Below are 16608 nucleotides of genomic sequence, written 5' to 3'. Positions count from 1 at the left end.
GGTTCTGTCCTGAGACGGACCCATGTCACACGGGACAGGCAGCCACCATTCGGGGAACTTCCAGGGCAGGAGGCTCCTGGGTTCCATCTCCTGGGACATGAGAGGCTCAGGGCCCGGTCCCTGCCAGAACCCCCTGCCCCTAGAGGTTGAAACTATGATTCCCAAACCATCTCCCCAAGGCCGCACAGCACCCTGGAGGGAAGAGGCACCACTCAGGGAAAGGACGGGACACGTCTCCACTGGGTTCCCACTGTGCTGTTACAGAAGCCTATCTAAACCACACACTCCCCACACGTGCATTCACCAGCAGTGTGTGTGGGGGTGTGGATGTCAGTGCTTCTGTGGGAAGCGGAGCCCAGGACCAGCCCTATGTCATCCTGTGGAGTTAGAAGGAGGGTCTTCCTGAACCCACGAGCCCCATCCTGTGGCACCATCCTCCACCCCACTCTTGGCCCCCACTTCACACCTGAGGGACAGAGATTGGCAAATGGGCCTGCCAGGCCAGGCGAGGGATGGGGCAGCGGCATGGCCCAGGCGGGTGGGCTGGACGCACCCCTGGCCCATGACTGGGCTCTCTACGGTAGCTGTCTGCTCGGCTCTGCTGTGCTCTGGACACCCAGGGCCTCATGGCTGGTGGGCAGGGGCTTGTCTGCACTTGTACATCCTTGGGGAGGAAGCCCCCAGAAGCTACAAAGCACTATCAGAATCATCATGGCAGCAACTCCGGGAAACTGAAATCACTGCCTGTCCGAGGGCAAGGGCTGGGACTCTGCAGTTGGGCTGCAGACACCCGCGTGACCTTGTCTATCCTCACACGCTGTGGGCGTGACATACTTGTGAGGCAGAAAACACTTCTTTACAACGCTCTGCCTGCACACAACTGTCTGTGTCTAGGACACAGTGGTGCCCATGTGACTGGACCCCAAACCCCATCCCCGAGGACACAGATGAGGCTGCGTGAGCAATGAGGAGCCCACCTCCATCATTTTGTATTCCTGACGGCAGGCAAAGTGGTGGACTGAGAACAGACTCTGGAGCCCAAGCTGGGTTCTGGGGCGCCCACGGCACAGGTGCCCACCTGGAGGATCGCTCCTGCAGGAGGGGGTGAGGCCCACCCTGGCTGCCAAGCCCAAGGTGGGCATCTTAGGAGGGGACCACAGTTCCAGGGACAAGCAGACAGTAAGCACAGAATCAAGGGCAGCCAATGCGGCACCGAGACTGAACCTAAAAAAATGCCTTGTTTTACCGACTTTTATTTCTATTTTGTGAATGAACAGCAGAGTATTCAAAACTTGCCTCTCAGGTTGCCCTGTGCCCTGGAATTGACAAATGTTTTCTCTTCTCAAGAAAACTGTACTGCTTTTTGGATGACTTCAGTGAGGGGCCTTACATGCCTCTACACGTGTTAAGGCTTCACTTGGAAGCTGTCAGCCCATGTCATCTTGTTCTGAATACGGAAGGCTATGCAGATGACCATTTGCAGCAAATCAATCAAATTACATTGTCATACTTCTATGGACATTTGGGGATATGTATTGGTTTCATCTGAAACGTATTTTTATTATAAAAAAATAATGAAGACTCCTTTAAAATTTAAAGAACATATACTGAAATAGTTTATAATATACAAGTTCCCCTACACAAGCTGGCAGCTCTCACCGTGATGCCCACGTCATTCAGGGCACAATTCAGCCATTGTGTGTATCTGTCTTTCACCTCTTGAATAAGGGCTTTCTACTTTTCAATGAATGGAATCGCTGTACAAATATATTGTTCTTTTTTTCCACTCAATACATCACAAACATCTTTAAACAAGACCTCATTCCCCAGTTCCTAAACAAAACACTGGACCTTGCATTCTCTAAGCAACTGCTCTTTACTTGGTTGGATTTCTTTTTTCTACCATGATCAAAAAGATTTTGTGTGACCCACATTTGTGAGCACCCCTAAGCAGAGATTCCACACCCTGACACGACCTGTACACTTGCTCTTGTCAGGGAGAGGAAAGGGAATCTCCTGCCTCGTGGCCCCAGATGCTGGGCCCTTTACATTTGTACTAATTTGGGGAGGGGGGCAAAAACATGTATCTTGTTGTCATTTGTATTTCCCTAGTTACTAGTGATTGTGATCTTTCCCTATGATTAGTGGTAATTTGTATTTTTCTTCATATTAGTTCATATGTTCAAGTAAGTTCATATGTACTATGTTCATAAGTTCATATGTACAAGTAAAGTTCACTTTACTTGTAGCTTTCTCATGTGTAAGCAGTATTTACATATTATGGCTACACATCTTATCTGCTACACGTGTTACAAATATTTTCTCCTGGTCTGTCACTTCTTGAAACTTTTCCGTGGATTTATAGATAATATAAATTTTTATGCCATCAAATATTGTTATAATCTTTTTCCTTTATGACTTCAAAGCTTCTCATTGATTAGAAAGGTCTTCTCTCCAATATTCTAAAAATATTTTTCTTCTAAGATTTTTATGGCTTATTTTTTTACTTGCTCTGAATCTTTATTTCTTTTGGTTTGAACAGGACAACAGCACCTAGAACCTTATGTATTATCTGACTCTTCTGACCTAATATCACACTAAAAATTTCAGTACAAGCAAGGGGAGACAGTCTTCAGCTATGGGGGCTGCACAGAAGCCTTTGCCTTTCTTTCAGAGGGAAAGAACCATCTTCAAACAACACCTGCTCTCAGGCCGTCCTGAGCCAGCTCTCTAGCCAATGTGCTCCCTCCCGGGCCCTCCCTCTTGCACTGCTAAAGCCGGCAGCCCTCCAGGGCCCTGGTCCCGCTGTACCCTTAAACATGACTCATTACCCCAAAGAGCTCTATGTGGATGACATCTACCAGCATTTACCATATTTGAGATTAAAACCAAAGATGTTAAATATTTATTCATTAAAAATAAACTCACTACACGTTAACACAAGTAACAGAATAACTTCCCGGTGCCATCTCACTTAACACCATGCGCATCCCTACTCCCTGTGCCCACCCCCGACATGCCCCCACAACGGCTTCACCTGCACCCACAGGATGTGTGGCTAACCATGACCAATGAGTGGTTCTTGTCTGTTCTTCCTTTCACAGGGGCTGTGGTGGCCACCAGGGCTGAGCCCCCACCTCCGGCCCCAAGGTTCCCTCTGTGAAGGCCCTCCGTTCACTGACCTGTGTGACACACATAGTCCTGGAGAAAATGCACAGACCTTGAGCATGACTGACCTACAAGCATTCACAGTTGGGTGGGACTCGTCCTGGGTTCTGTCTGCAGACAAACGGCCCTGAAACTAACCAAAGCAAGTCAGTGGGTCCCGCGGGAACTATGAGCATTCCACTGAGACACTAACTCTCAAAATCTGTAAAAACTCTGTGGCTCTATGTGAGCCAGAGGCCTTTGGAGACATTTATGTATCTTGTGTGCCTATTAGGGTGACTCCGGTCAGAGGTGATGGCTCTGTCCATTACAGATTCCCATTCTTTGAGGTTTATGACTACGCTATAAAATTCTGCCCTGAGATGAAATTTTCCACATAAAACTTATACCCTAGAAATTGGCCTTTAAAAAATAAAATAGTACATTTTAGTAAGTTTGCTACACTTAAAGTCATGAACAAGGATTTTAAAAGAACATGAACTTTACATTCTTACAGACTCAAAACATAGTGTAGTTTATTTGATATTTGTGGACATCAGCCTATAGCAAGGAATAATTCACTAATGTATTCTCAGTGTTTAAAAAACTGCAACACAGAGAGCTATTTATCTAGAAATGCTCAATGCCCTACATGTGTTCCAACCACAATGCCTCATGCCCCATCATTTTGTAAAAATGTTAACATGGTTTTTGACTCAGCTACCAAGCTGACAGCAGATTAAAGATTTCTTAAATAAATCAGTCTAAGTTAAATAACCCTAAAACAGCTGCATAACAGCAATGAAGTCCCTGTGTTAATGCACTATGGGATTTACCTGAACACTATTGATACCATGACAGTACTTCCTCCCTCTATTGAAAAACAGAATTACTATTCTTCTGTGTTTGTCTCAATATTTATTTTCACAACAGTTAAGCTTCTCCCTACTAAGTGGCTTTTACAGTTTTGAGAACCACAGTTGCTCTTGCAAACCCAGGAGAAAATGGAAAGCAGTATGAAGTTTACACTTCACGTGGATAAATTCAGGACCAGTTAGACCCCAGTCTGGTTCCAGTTCTGCCATCTGACTCCATCAGCTGCAAAAGTTGTTTTCTCACGTGTAAAACAAAGCCGAGTCCTCCACTGTATGGCCAGTGGGAGCATGAAATAAAATAACCCCTCGAAACTGTCTACTCAAAAGTGTGGTCCAGAGAGATGGTTAGAAACACAGGAAATTGGGTGCCACCCTCTCTTTTCCGGTTTCGCAGTGTAGGGAACCATAAGCAGCAAAGTCTCCCGCGACACCCTCTACAAGGCAGTGCAGGAAGTCCTGCATGGGAACCAGCGCAAGCGCAGGAAGTTTTTGGAGACTGTGGAGCTTCAGATCAGTCTGAAGAACTATGACCCTTAGAAGGACAAACGCTTCTCGGGCACCGTCAGGCTTAAGTCCACTCCCCGCCCCAAGTTCTCCGTGTGTGTCTTGGGGGACCAGCAGCATTGTGATGAGGTCAAGGCTTTGGATATCCCCCACATGGACATTGAGGCGCTGAAGAAACTCAACAAGAATAAGAAACTGGTCAAGAAGCTGGCCAAGAAATACGATGCCTTTTTGGCTTCAGAGTCTCTGATCAAGCAAATCCCCCGAATCCTGGGCCCAGGCCTGAACAAGGCTGGCAAGTTCCCTTCCTTGCTGACCCATAATGAGAACATGGTGGCCAAAGTTGATGAAGTAAAGTCCACGATCAAGTTCCAGATGAAGAAGGTGCTGTGTCTGGCAGCGGCTGCTGGCCATGTGAAGATGACAGATGATGAGCTTGTGTAAAACATCCACTTAACTGTCAACTTCCTGGTGTCATTGCTCAAGAAAAATTGGCAGAATGTCACGGCCTTGTACATTAAGAGCACCATGGGCAAGCCCCAGCGTCTGTACTAAGGCACAGCTTAATAAACCATACTAAACCATCAAAAAGAAAAAAGAAAGAAATTGGGTGCCACCCTACACTGGCTCAACCAGAGCCTGCATTTTAACAAAACCCCTAGGTGGCTTCTGAAACTTTGGACTAATCCAGAGTCCTCATCTGGATTAAACAAGCAAACTGGAGTTCAGAAAACCTGTGACCTGTGCGTCATACAAAAGAAACATGGTGGAACCAGGGCCCACGATTGCTACTCAACACGACTTTCAAGAGTAGAGCTCTGTTAAAGAAAACTAGAGGTATCAAGGGAACATTTCATGAAAGAATGGGCACAATAAAGGACAGAACCGATAAGGACCTAACAGAAGCATAAGAGATTAAAAAAAAGAGGTGGCAAGAACACACAGGAGAACCATACAAAAAAAAAAGGTCTTAATGACTTGGACAACCATGATAGTGTGATCACGTACCTAGAGCTTGATACCCTGGAGTATGAGATCAAGTGGGCTTTAGGAAGCACTACTATGAACAAAAGCTAGCGGAAGAGATGGAATTCTAGCTGAGCTATTTCAAATCCTAAAAGATGATGCTGCACTCAATATGTCAGCAAATTTGGAAAACTCAGCAGTGGGTTCAGGACTGGAAAAGGTCAGTTTTCATTCCGATCCTAAAGAAGAGCAATGCCAAAAAATGTTCAAACTTCCATAAAGTTATGCTCATTTCACATGCTAGCAAGTCATGTTCAAAATCCTTCAAGCTAGGCTTCAGCAGTATGTGAACCGAAAATTTTCAAATGTACAAGCTAGATTTAGAAAAAGCAGAGGAACCAGAGATCAAATTGCCAGCATCCACTGGATCACAGAAAAAGCAAGGGAATTCCAGAAAAATATCTACTTCGGCTTCATTTACTACACTAAAGCTTTTGACTGTGTGGATCACAACACACTGTGGAAAATTCTTAAAGAGATGGGAGTACCAGACTACCTTACCTTCTCCTAAGAAACTTGCATGTGGGTCAAGAAGCGACAGAATCTGACATGGAACCACTGACTGGTTCAAAACTGGGAAAGTGAAAGTGAAAGTCGCTCAGTCGTGTCCAGTCGTGTCCAGTCGTGTCCAGTCGATCCATGGGATCGCTCAGTCTTTGCGATCCCATGGACTGTAATCCCATGGCCTGGAGTTCTCCAGGCCAGAATACTGGAGTGGGTAGACTTTCCCTTCTCCAGGGGATCTTCCCAACCTAGAGATTGAAACCAGGTCTCCCGCACTGTAGGTGGATTCTTTATCAGCTGAGCCACAATGGAAGCCCAAGATGCTGGAGTGGGTAGGCTATCCCTTCTCAAGCAGATCTTCCCAAACCAGGAATCAAACCAGGATCTCCTGCATTGCAGGCGGAATTTTTTTTACCAACTGAGCTATGAGGGAAGCCCCGAAATTGGGAAAGGAGTACATCAAAGCTGTATACTGTCACCCTGCTTATTTAACTTATATGCAGGGTACATCATGCAAAATGCCAGGCTAGATCAATCATAAGCGGGAATCAAGATTGTCGGGGGAAAAATCAACAACCTCAGGTATGCAGATGACACCACTCTAATGGCAGAAACTGAAGAGGAACTAGTCTCTTGATGAGGGTGAAAGAGGAGGATGAAAAAGCTGGCTAAAACCCAGCATTCAAAAAACTAAGATCAAGGCAGCTGGTCCCATCACTTCATGGTAAATAGAAAGGGGAAAAGTGGAAGCAGTGACAGATTTTATTTTCGTGGGCTCCAAAATCACTGTGGATGGTGACTGCAGCCATGAAATTATACTTACTCCTTGGAAGGAAAGCTATGACAAACCTAGACAGCATATTAAAAAGGAGAAACATGACTTTGCTGACAAAGGCCCATATAGTCAAAGATAAGGTTTTTCCAGTACTCATGTATGAACTAAGAGTTGAACCATAAAGAAGGCTGAGCACTGAAGAACTGATGCTTTCAAATTGTGGTGCTGGAAAAGACTCTTGGGAATCCCATGGAAAGCACAGAAATCAAACCAGTCAATCGTAAGGTAATCAACCCTGAATATTCACTGGGAGGACTGTTGCTGAAGCTCCAATAACTTTGGTCAACTGATGCGAAGAGCTGACTCATCACAAAAGGCCCTGAGGCTGGGAAAGATTGGGGGCAGGAGAAGGGGAAGGCAGAGAATGAGATGGCTGGATGGCATCACTAACTCAATGGACATATTGTTTTTTCAGTCGTTCAGTCTTGTCTGACTCTTTGAGACCCCATGGACTGCAGCACACCAGGCTTCCCTGTCCTTCACCATCTCCTAAAGCTTGCTCAAACTCACGTCCATTGAGTCGGTGATGCCATCCAACCATCTTATCCTCTGTCATTCTCTTCTCCTCCTGACTTCAATCTTTCCCAGCATTAGGGTCTTTTCTAATGAACTGGCTCTTCATATTAGGTGGCCAAAGTATTGAAGCTTCTGTTTCAGCATCAGTCCTTCCAATGAATATTCAGGGTTGATTTCCCTTAGGATTGACTGGTTTGATCTCCTTGCTGTCCAAGGGACTCTCAAGAGTCTTCTCCAACACCACAGTTCAAAAGCATCAATTCTTTGGCGCTCAGCTTTCTTTATAGTCCAACTCTCACATCCATACATGACTACTAGAAAAACCATAGCTTTGACTAGATGGACCTTTGTCAGTAATGTCTCTGATTTTTAATATGCTGTCTAGGTTGGTCAGAGATTTTCTTCCAAGGAGCAAGTGTCTTTTAATTTCATGGCTGCATTCACCATCTGCAGTGATTTTGGAGCCCAAGAAAATAAAGTCTGTCACTGTTTCCACTATTTCCCCTTCTATTTGCCATGAAGTGATGGGACCGGATGCCATCTCAGTTTTTTGAATGTTGAGTTTTAGGCCAGCTTTTTCACTCTTCTCTTTTACCTTCATCAAGAGGCTCTTTAGTTCCTCTTCACTTTCTGCCAGATGGGTGGTGTCATCTGCATATCTCAGGCTATTGATATCTCAATGGACATGAATCTGAGCAAACTCCAGGAGATAATGAAGGACAGGAAAGCCTGGCGAGATGCAGTCCATGGGGTCACAAAGGGTCAGACATGACTTAGCAACTGAACAACAATAATGTATCATGACCAACTGGGATTTATTCCAGGACTGCAAGGTTGGCTTAACATCCAAAAATCATTTAAAGTGATATACTATTATAAGTAGACAAATGAAAAAAAGCTGGCTTAAAACTTAGGGGAAAAAAAAGAAAAACAGAGAAAGTATTTGGCAAAAACCCAACACTTTTTTATTATAAAAACACTCAACAAACCGGGAACAGAAAGGCATCTACCAAAGCTCACAGCTAATATCATACTTGTGGTGAAAAGCTGGCTTTCAAACTAGCTCAAAATGAAGCACTAATACATGCTACCACTTAAGAGAACCTTGAAGATACCATGCTATGTGAAAGAAGGCTGTCACAAAAGACAATGACGTGAAATGTCCCAAGTAGGCAGAGTCAGAGACTAGTAGGAGATGAGTGGTGGGCTAAAGCTGGGAGCTTGGGAGAAAAGGTGGATGGCTAGTAATGGGCTTTAAGTTTCTGTTTAGACTGACAGAAATGTTCTAAATTTAGATCATGGTGATGGTATTGCAATTCTGTGAATATACTAAAAACTACTTAATTACATACTTTAAATAGGGGAATTGTACTGCATATGTGAAATATCTCAATAATGCCAATATAATAAAAAGAACTATGAAATGAAAGTATTCTGCAAATAGCACTTTGTAAGTTTAAAAACACCTCTACATGTAAATGCTGACTCATAAAACCAGTTTCACCTATGCAACTCAGATAATAAACTCCTAAGAAACACCTCGATCTTGGATTACTTCACCAAGTTCTGGTTTCCTTCTATACTCCAACTTGGAACCACGACTTCCTGTTAAACTATTGTAGATGATAAATTTTCTTTTTCATGGCCTTGTTTCTCATCTCAGAATTCCAAGAGTGAAATACAACATTAAAAACTGAAGGGATCACACCACTAATCACCCCACCATGGAAAAATCATACCTACGCTCTTTACTGTGTGAGAATTTTCCTTAAAAGGGTTAAAAGCCAGGCTGACTACTCAGTGACAAGTCCATCAAGCATACAAGTGACAATATGTCTTATACACTCTACCAAACACTACTCATGCTTCAGCCCACAGTACATCTCCATGTGGCTGTGACAGCTCATTCCTTTCCCTAACCATGGGGTTACCCTTCTGGCCTTCAGAGAAAGGAAACTAAACAGTGATGTTAAGCCCAGACTCACAATCCACAAGGCAGAGAGTGCAATAGTGAAGGTGTGCTTGGGCTCTGCATGTATGGGTCCGTGTTTGTACTGGGTTGGGATAACAGATGTATTTCTCACTCTAGGTCAGGGTTTAAAAAGTCAGAAGGACACCCACTGAAAAAGTAACTGACAATTCAAGTATTTCACTTCTCCCAATTAAACAAGGTAAGTCATCTTCTTCCCCAAAGCTCCATCGTCATGGGAACATACTAGAAACACACTGATGAAGGTCTGACCTGCATCAGTCACACCACCTTCTTCCTCATCACCCCTTGATGCCCTAAGAGTGTCAAAGGTCCAACAAAGCCACGCGTGCATAGTAAGTGGCAGACAATACAGAGTGCTGTTGAGTCTCACTGGCCTCAGCCACAGGTGACCACTGAGCTCTGCAGTGTTGTTTTCATGCCTGCTAACACAATATACATTCTGCAGCCCATGGGTCAAGGATTAAGTTTTGATTTCAAGTCTCAACATTTAAGAAATACATTTCATAAGATGATAGCTACCATGGTGATTCCTCTGATGGATCTGGGCACAGCAAACTGAAAGCCTTCTTGAAGAGATTCACACTCCAGATGCCATTAAGAATACTCATGAACCATGAAAAGAGCTCAAAAGACCAACATTAATAGGAGTTTGAAAGAAGTTGCTTCCAACCTTCATGGAAGACTTTGACAGGTTCAAGATTTCAATGGAGGAAGTTAACTGCAGATGTGGTAAGGTTCAGTGCATGAGCTCTGAATGAGTGTCACCATGCTACATGCCTCTGGACAGATTTCCTGCACTCGAGTCAGGCTAGTCCTCAGGATGATGAAGAGCACTCCCACAAACACCTCCTCCACTCATCAGGTTCCTCAGCTGTGATGTTTAATCACTGGCAGAAATGGTTTATTCTCTCATGTATTTCTTGAAAAATCTTAATTATCTCATTTACTTAGAAACAGTGCTCAACAATTTAACTACAAGCACATGATCTTAAGGAGCTGTAAATTGTGCATCTATTTCTTACTGAGAAATTTTCAAAATTCCAAATTTTATGACCTGAGGAAACATAAGTGTGGTGCCCTAAGGAAAGGATAAACTGCAACAGCTACACTGACTGAGGCCCATTTCAAAAGGACCAACAAGACTCATTATCTGCTGATGTCACCCAAATAACTGTACCAGTTCATATCCAGTTAAAGCCCCCAAATCTTTCAGCTTTTCAAACACAGAACCTGAAGAACAGCTACAAGATATGGCCTCTAATACCAACTTGGGTTGTCCCCTGAGATGTAAGATCTGCAAACTGGGAGGTTTTACACACCCCTGACATGGGACACAATCAAGGCTGGTTTACAAGTGCAAAAACAGAAGCACAGGCACTCTCCTAAGGTCACAGTGGTCATGTGCAAACACAGGACTAGAATCATGGCTTTCCTTTATTCCACACATACTTGAAGGATGTGACAAGAGCCGGTTACAGCACCAAACAGCTCATGGCTCACCTGCGGACTCTTTCTAGTAATATCGACTCCAACTCTGCATTCCAGGTCCTATGTCTCATCAACCACATCAATAGGAGCTGCTGCATCCTGAACATTGATACTGAGACTGGAGTCTTTAAAAATTATTCTCAAGATAAAAGTCAAGAATGAAAAAGGAGGCTTGATTGCATGAAGACCCTTTCACAGACAAGCTAAGATAAACTGTCTGATTTCTCGTCTTGTGGAAAAAAGATTAAATTCACAACTCATGGATGAGGAGAAAATTTTTCTGTTTTCAAAATCCTATCACTTCAGTGATCTATTCAGACTGCTGGGTCATGTGAAATGCACCTGCTCAGGGGTCCCTGGAAGAGGAGTGAGCCCCACTTCTTCCTGCCAGCCTGAAGACACTAAAAGATGTCAGCTCTCTGGGGGCTAGTGAAGCAGAGTCCTGGCCCAGGAATCAAGAGCCCAATTCCTTTGGGTTCTGAGATGGTGCTGTGTTACCTATCACTCCAAACAACTGCCCAAAAGCCACAGAGGGAAAACCAGTGATCGAGTTCTTCCTGCAGTTGACCTTGCCTACAAAGCAAAGGGGCACTCTTGCCATTACCTCACCCACTGAGGGTTTCAAATCCTTGAAAATCTTCCCTGACTCCTCTATTTGAACAACATAATTTTGGAAAGAAAAAATAAAAGCAAACCAGGAACTGAGGAGTTCTACTCTTTCTGCTTCCCTGGTAGCTCAGATGGTAAAGAGTCTGTCTCCAATGTGGGAGACCAGGATTCAATCCCTGGGTCGGGAAGATCACCTGGAAAAGGAAATGCCAACCCACTCCAGTATTCTTTTCTGCAGAATCCCATGGATGAAGGAGCCTGGTGGGCTCACAAAGAGTCGGACATGACTGAGCAACTAACACAACACTTTCACTCTTTCTGCTAACACTTAAGCTAAAATCTAGAAAGTGCCAAGCAGACAGAGAGACCAATCTAGGGGATCCTTGGTTATAACACCCAACCCAGTCTATTCTGAATGGCAGACTGGGCATTTCACAGGCAGAAGCTGATGCACTACCCTGGTTTGAGGGTGCTAGGGCTCTGTCCAGATGCAGCAGTAATCTCGAAAACCACGTGAATATCTTGGAGCTTGAAGAGGCCTAACTAACCAGCTCCTGAGACAAGGAATTTGAAGCCAGGAAAAGGCATGATTTGGTCAAAGTCACTGAAGAAGTAAATTGTGTAGCTTCTACGAGAATTCAGTTTCCCCACTCTCAAGTAGTGTGACCTTGGTAACCAGACTTTGAAGAAATAATTCAGACTCTGAAGAAATCCAGACTTTGTACATATATACATATATGCATATATATATAGATAGATGTGTTTATACATATATGTATATTTACACACAAACATGATATGCACACACATATATTTAGAAATTCTAAAGAGGCTAACATGCTCATTGCAGTTTTAGTGGACTGGGACGCAGTCCACTAAATTAACAGTTCATAAAAATTACTCGGCTGGAGCATCCAGACATTCTCCATGAATGCTATTTCAAGGCAGGTGCCATTCCCAGGTCCCTGCTGTTCCTTCATTCCTTCACAGGTCAGGGGATGAGTCCCAGAAGCAAGCGGCAATGCTTCAGAGTCCTGTTACGAAGCAGATGTTGTTCTAATTGGGCTGGAAAAACAGTTCGTTATTAGTCAACAATTATTTATTGAGGAAAAATCATAGTAGGGATTCTCTCTTTCTTTCAAGAGACCTTTAGAGTTCCTAATGACAGGGGATCACCGTCAAGACTCAAGTGTTCCTTTCATCCACAGTAATAACCCTCAGTGGCCTTGGCAACCATGGAGGCGATCACATTCTCCAGCAGCAGCACCTCTGACCTGCTTCAACAGCCCACCCTGCTGGCCAGAGCAGCCAGGGAGGACAGAGAAGCAGGGCCACAGATAGGCCCCATCCTGGGCTGGTCTTCCAGGAGTCTTCCTCCTTTTGAGGACTCACTGCTTCTTATTTTCTCCTGCCAGAGAGATGCCTCTGGAAGGGATGCTTGAGTGCAGCCCATTGACACGGTACAGTCCTACTCCATCCTCCCTGGTCTATTTTGGTACAAGGGTAAGAATTCCAAACATCTTGGATAACAAACAAGTTGTGTGACGTGCAGACAAATTTGGCAGTGGTTGCTTAGGAACTGCAACAGTGCAGTCAAGAGGCAATATCCCAGAGCAGCCCACACCAACACCTCTTAAAGAGACAATCAAAGTTCGCAAAAACCATTCATTATAATGAAATTTGTTATACCTTGAAAAATGATTAAATTTTCTGTCTTAAAACTTTTTTAGAAAGTCAAATAAACGTGGAAATGATGAGACCAGTTGTTAAGAATCTGGATGCACTGGTGTCCAGTGTACAGGCTCTTCAGTGATTCAAGGACAAGGAAGATGATGATGATGGAAGTGTTGCCTGACATTTACAGAGTGAGGACTTCACACCAGACACTAAGACAAGTGTTACCTCTAAACTCACTTCTTAACTACTTCTTGCCTCCCTATTAAAACCTTATCTAAAGGAAACCACCATTAGGTACCAGTTTTGGAGAAGGTCAACTTTAGATGAGGATCTTTTTCAAAACGCAGGTAAAGTCTAGCATTTGTTTGCCATTTTCTTAGGCCTGATAACTGGTCTGGAATACCCATCATTTTCATGGATTGGTTTTCATCACAATATGTTGATAATACCTATATTTTATACAGCATCAGTCACCCCTTAAAGGTTGGCTCTCTTTGAATAACGGGAAGAGAGTAACTTTACCGTGAAGAGAGCTGACTGACACACGTGACCTCAGTCAGGGTGAGGGTCCCATAAACGGTCATAAATCACATCAACAGTATCACCCTTCATCTATTACAAAGACTAGGATTCAGCAACAGTCAATCCCCCATCATGGAATTTTCCAAATATATTTCAACTTTTCCCACTGGCATGTCTTTCTTTAACAGCTGAAATTCCTTTCTTCCCAAAGGCATCTCACACCTCTGGAAACCTCCTGACACTGAAGACCAAGCCTCCAGGAAACTGGCTCCATGGAGCCATCCTTGCTCTCAGTTACAAGTCCCTACATGGCCATCTGATCTGGACCTGTAACTCCTCTTATGAAAAGCTCATCTGTTCAGGCAAAGCCAAGTACCATGCCCACCTCTCCCAGAGCATCCTCGTTACCCCTGTCCTCTGTATTTCACACGACTCAAGAGATGTACAGCACAAGTAACCACAAGCTTATCTGGACAGCAAAGTTCTTGAGAGCAGAGTTTATACCTATCTCATTTCTGCCAGTTCAGACACACTCACTTCAGCAAAGACCTGTGGCCTCTTGGAACATGTGAAAAGAATGAGGACCCACCATAAGAAGGAAAATGCTGCTCACTAAAAATGTTCCACGACTGCCCAGAAATGATAGCCAGTAGTCTCAGAAATTCAAAGTGACAATAAATAACTCATACTTAAATCCAGCTTCTGGACATGATGAATGATAAAAAAACAACGTCCATTAATGCTAAAGAAAACAGGTGTTTTTACCCTATTTGTGGTAATTTATGCAAATTGTCACTCTCAGAAACTGGCCAGGTAGGGCAGGAATGCTTTCCAAAATGACCATCAGCCTCAGGCCAGATGAGTAATAAATCTAATGCTCAACACAGACTTATGTTCTCTCTAAAATTACGAAGTCACAAGGAAGACACTGATGAAGCTACCAAAATGGAAGAGACTAATCCACACAGAAAAAACTACTTATCCACCTTCTTAGTAAACAATACAACTGTCAAATAAGCTCTGAGTCATCATCTAAGTCTTGATTCACTCCATCTATAAAGTAAGATAATATATATACCCTATAAGCTTCTCTCTCAACTTGTAATTCTGTGTCTTTGTATGAAGACAGTTTCTCTGAGGCATGCCTGGCTTGCTTATTAGGACAGACCAAGTAATTTTTCAACTCAAATATGACTTATTTACATTTCTTTGTGTCCTAAGGTAACAACTGCTATTCACCTTACTGAGACATACAACAAAATTTAGATACTTAAGGCTATCTTCCAATCCACTTCAAATGAAAATAGCAACCCCCAAATCAGCTATTTATCTAATATTTCATCTCACAGGTAAGAAAAGACCAAGACATTTCATCACAAGTAATCTAGCAGAACAATTTAAAAACACAGAAGAGGAGTAGAGGAGATGAGGAGGAGATGAAGATGATATGGAGGAGAAGGAGAAGAGGAGGTAAGGAGGAGAAGGAGATAAGACAGTGGCGGTGGGTCACAGCAGATCCCATCATAGCTGCTCTGGATGCTATGCTGAGCTCAGAAAGGCAGCAAGACTCAACTGATGTCAACCTTCCTCTTATGGATTGTAATTCAAAGAAAAATACCCTGCAGTCCACAGTGTATTTGTATTTGCTTTCTTACATAATGTCCTCTTTCTGTTCTAGTACCTCACCCAGGACACCACATTACATGCAGTCACGCATCTCCTTAGGTTCCCTGCTGTGAGAGTTTCTCAGACTTCCTTGTTTTTCATGACCTTGGCGGTCTTGAGGAGGGATGGTCAGGCATTTTGTTGAATTCCCCTTGACTGGGATTTGTCTGCTTTTTCTCCATGTGATGAGATTGCAGGTCTGGGTCTGGGGGAGGAAGACCACAAAGGCCCAGCATCATTTCTGTCACATATCAGGAGTGCTCTCTGCAGGGCTCCTCGCTGCCAGAGGAGCATGTCTTGTCCCACAACTTCAAAGACTTTAAAGAATGATACTCTTCAACTATGTCTGCAAACTGCCCTCTTAACACAGAAATAAACTACTGATTTAAATCTTAAAAGGAGTCCTTTCTTGGAAAGTAATTATTTGCATGATTTGAAGTTTAAATTCTTGTCTCACGTCTTCAGGGCTTCCCTGATAGCTCAGCTGGTGAAGAAACCACCTGCAATGCAGCAGACCCCAGTTTGATTCCTGGGTTAGGCTACCCACTCCAGTATTCTGGCCTGGATATAGTCCATGGGGTCGCAGAGTTGGACACAACTGAGAGACTTTCACTTTTTCTCACATCTTCAGATGCTTTTCTGTCACTAGACACCCAAATTAAGTACCATGAACCCAGCAATGATCAAAATGTCCTAGTGCCTTTGTGTGTACACAAGGTCATAAACACTTCAGTGGACAAATATTTTCAATGTGCACAAAACAGGAAACCTTAATTTGTGGACAAAAATACTGATGCTGCTAAGTGATACTGAACAAATCACCAACTATGAATCTTTACTTCCATCTATTTCCCATTCATAAACAATTTTAACACTGTTTCAGGTCTACAAATATTCAGACTCAACTAGAACAGCACATTTACTAAAAATATGTAATAACAAAATACTAACCTTTTATCATTTTTCAATCCTTTCCTAAGTATATTTTAAAAATGGGGGAAGTCCTAACTGACCCACATGATAAAGTAAATAAAAAAGAGACTTTCACGATGGTTCAGTGGTTAAGAATCTGCCTTGCAATGCACGGGACATGAGTTCGATGCCTGAACAGGGAACTAAGATCCCACACGCCATGGACCCATTAACAATTCTGTTTCCTTTGCTCAGACACATAAAAACACAATTAGGTATCAATGCTTGCTATTCAACGCAAATGCCTCTGTGAGTAAAATAAATTTAACAGAAAT

At 43.4% G+C, this 16608-nt stretch overlaps 1 protein-coding gene and 1 pseudogene across 1 annotated transcript in view; one reads left to right on the top strand and one right to left on the bottom strand.

Moving 5' to 3' along the window:
* The window catches only part of LDLRAD4 (low density lipoprotein receptor class A domain containing 4), a 153628-nt gene that overhangs the window by 14448 nt on the left and 122572 nt on the right, over positions 1-16608 (bottom strand).
* LOC136166305 (large ribosomal subunit protein uL1 pseudogene) lies at positions 526-5104 on the top strand (annotated as a pseudogene).

The sequence above is a fragment of the Muntiacus reevesi genome, chromosome 4 (assembly GCF_963930625.1).
Source record: "Muntiacus reevesi chromosome 4, mMunRee1.1, whole genome shotgun sequence".
Lineage (NCBI taxonomy): Eukaryota > Metazoa > Chordata > Mammalia > Artiodactyla > Cervidae > Muntiacus > Muntiacus reevesi.
Note: the sequence above shows the minus strand (reverse complement) of the source record. Positions and strands in the feature narration are given on the sequence as shown.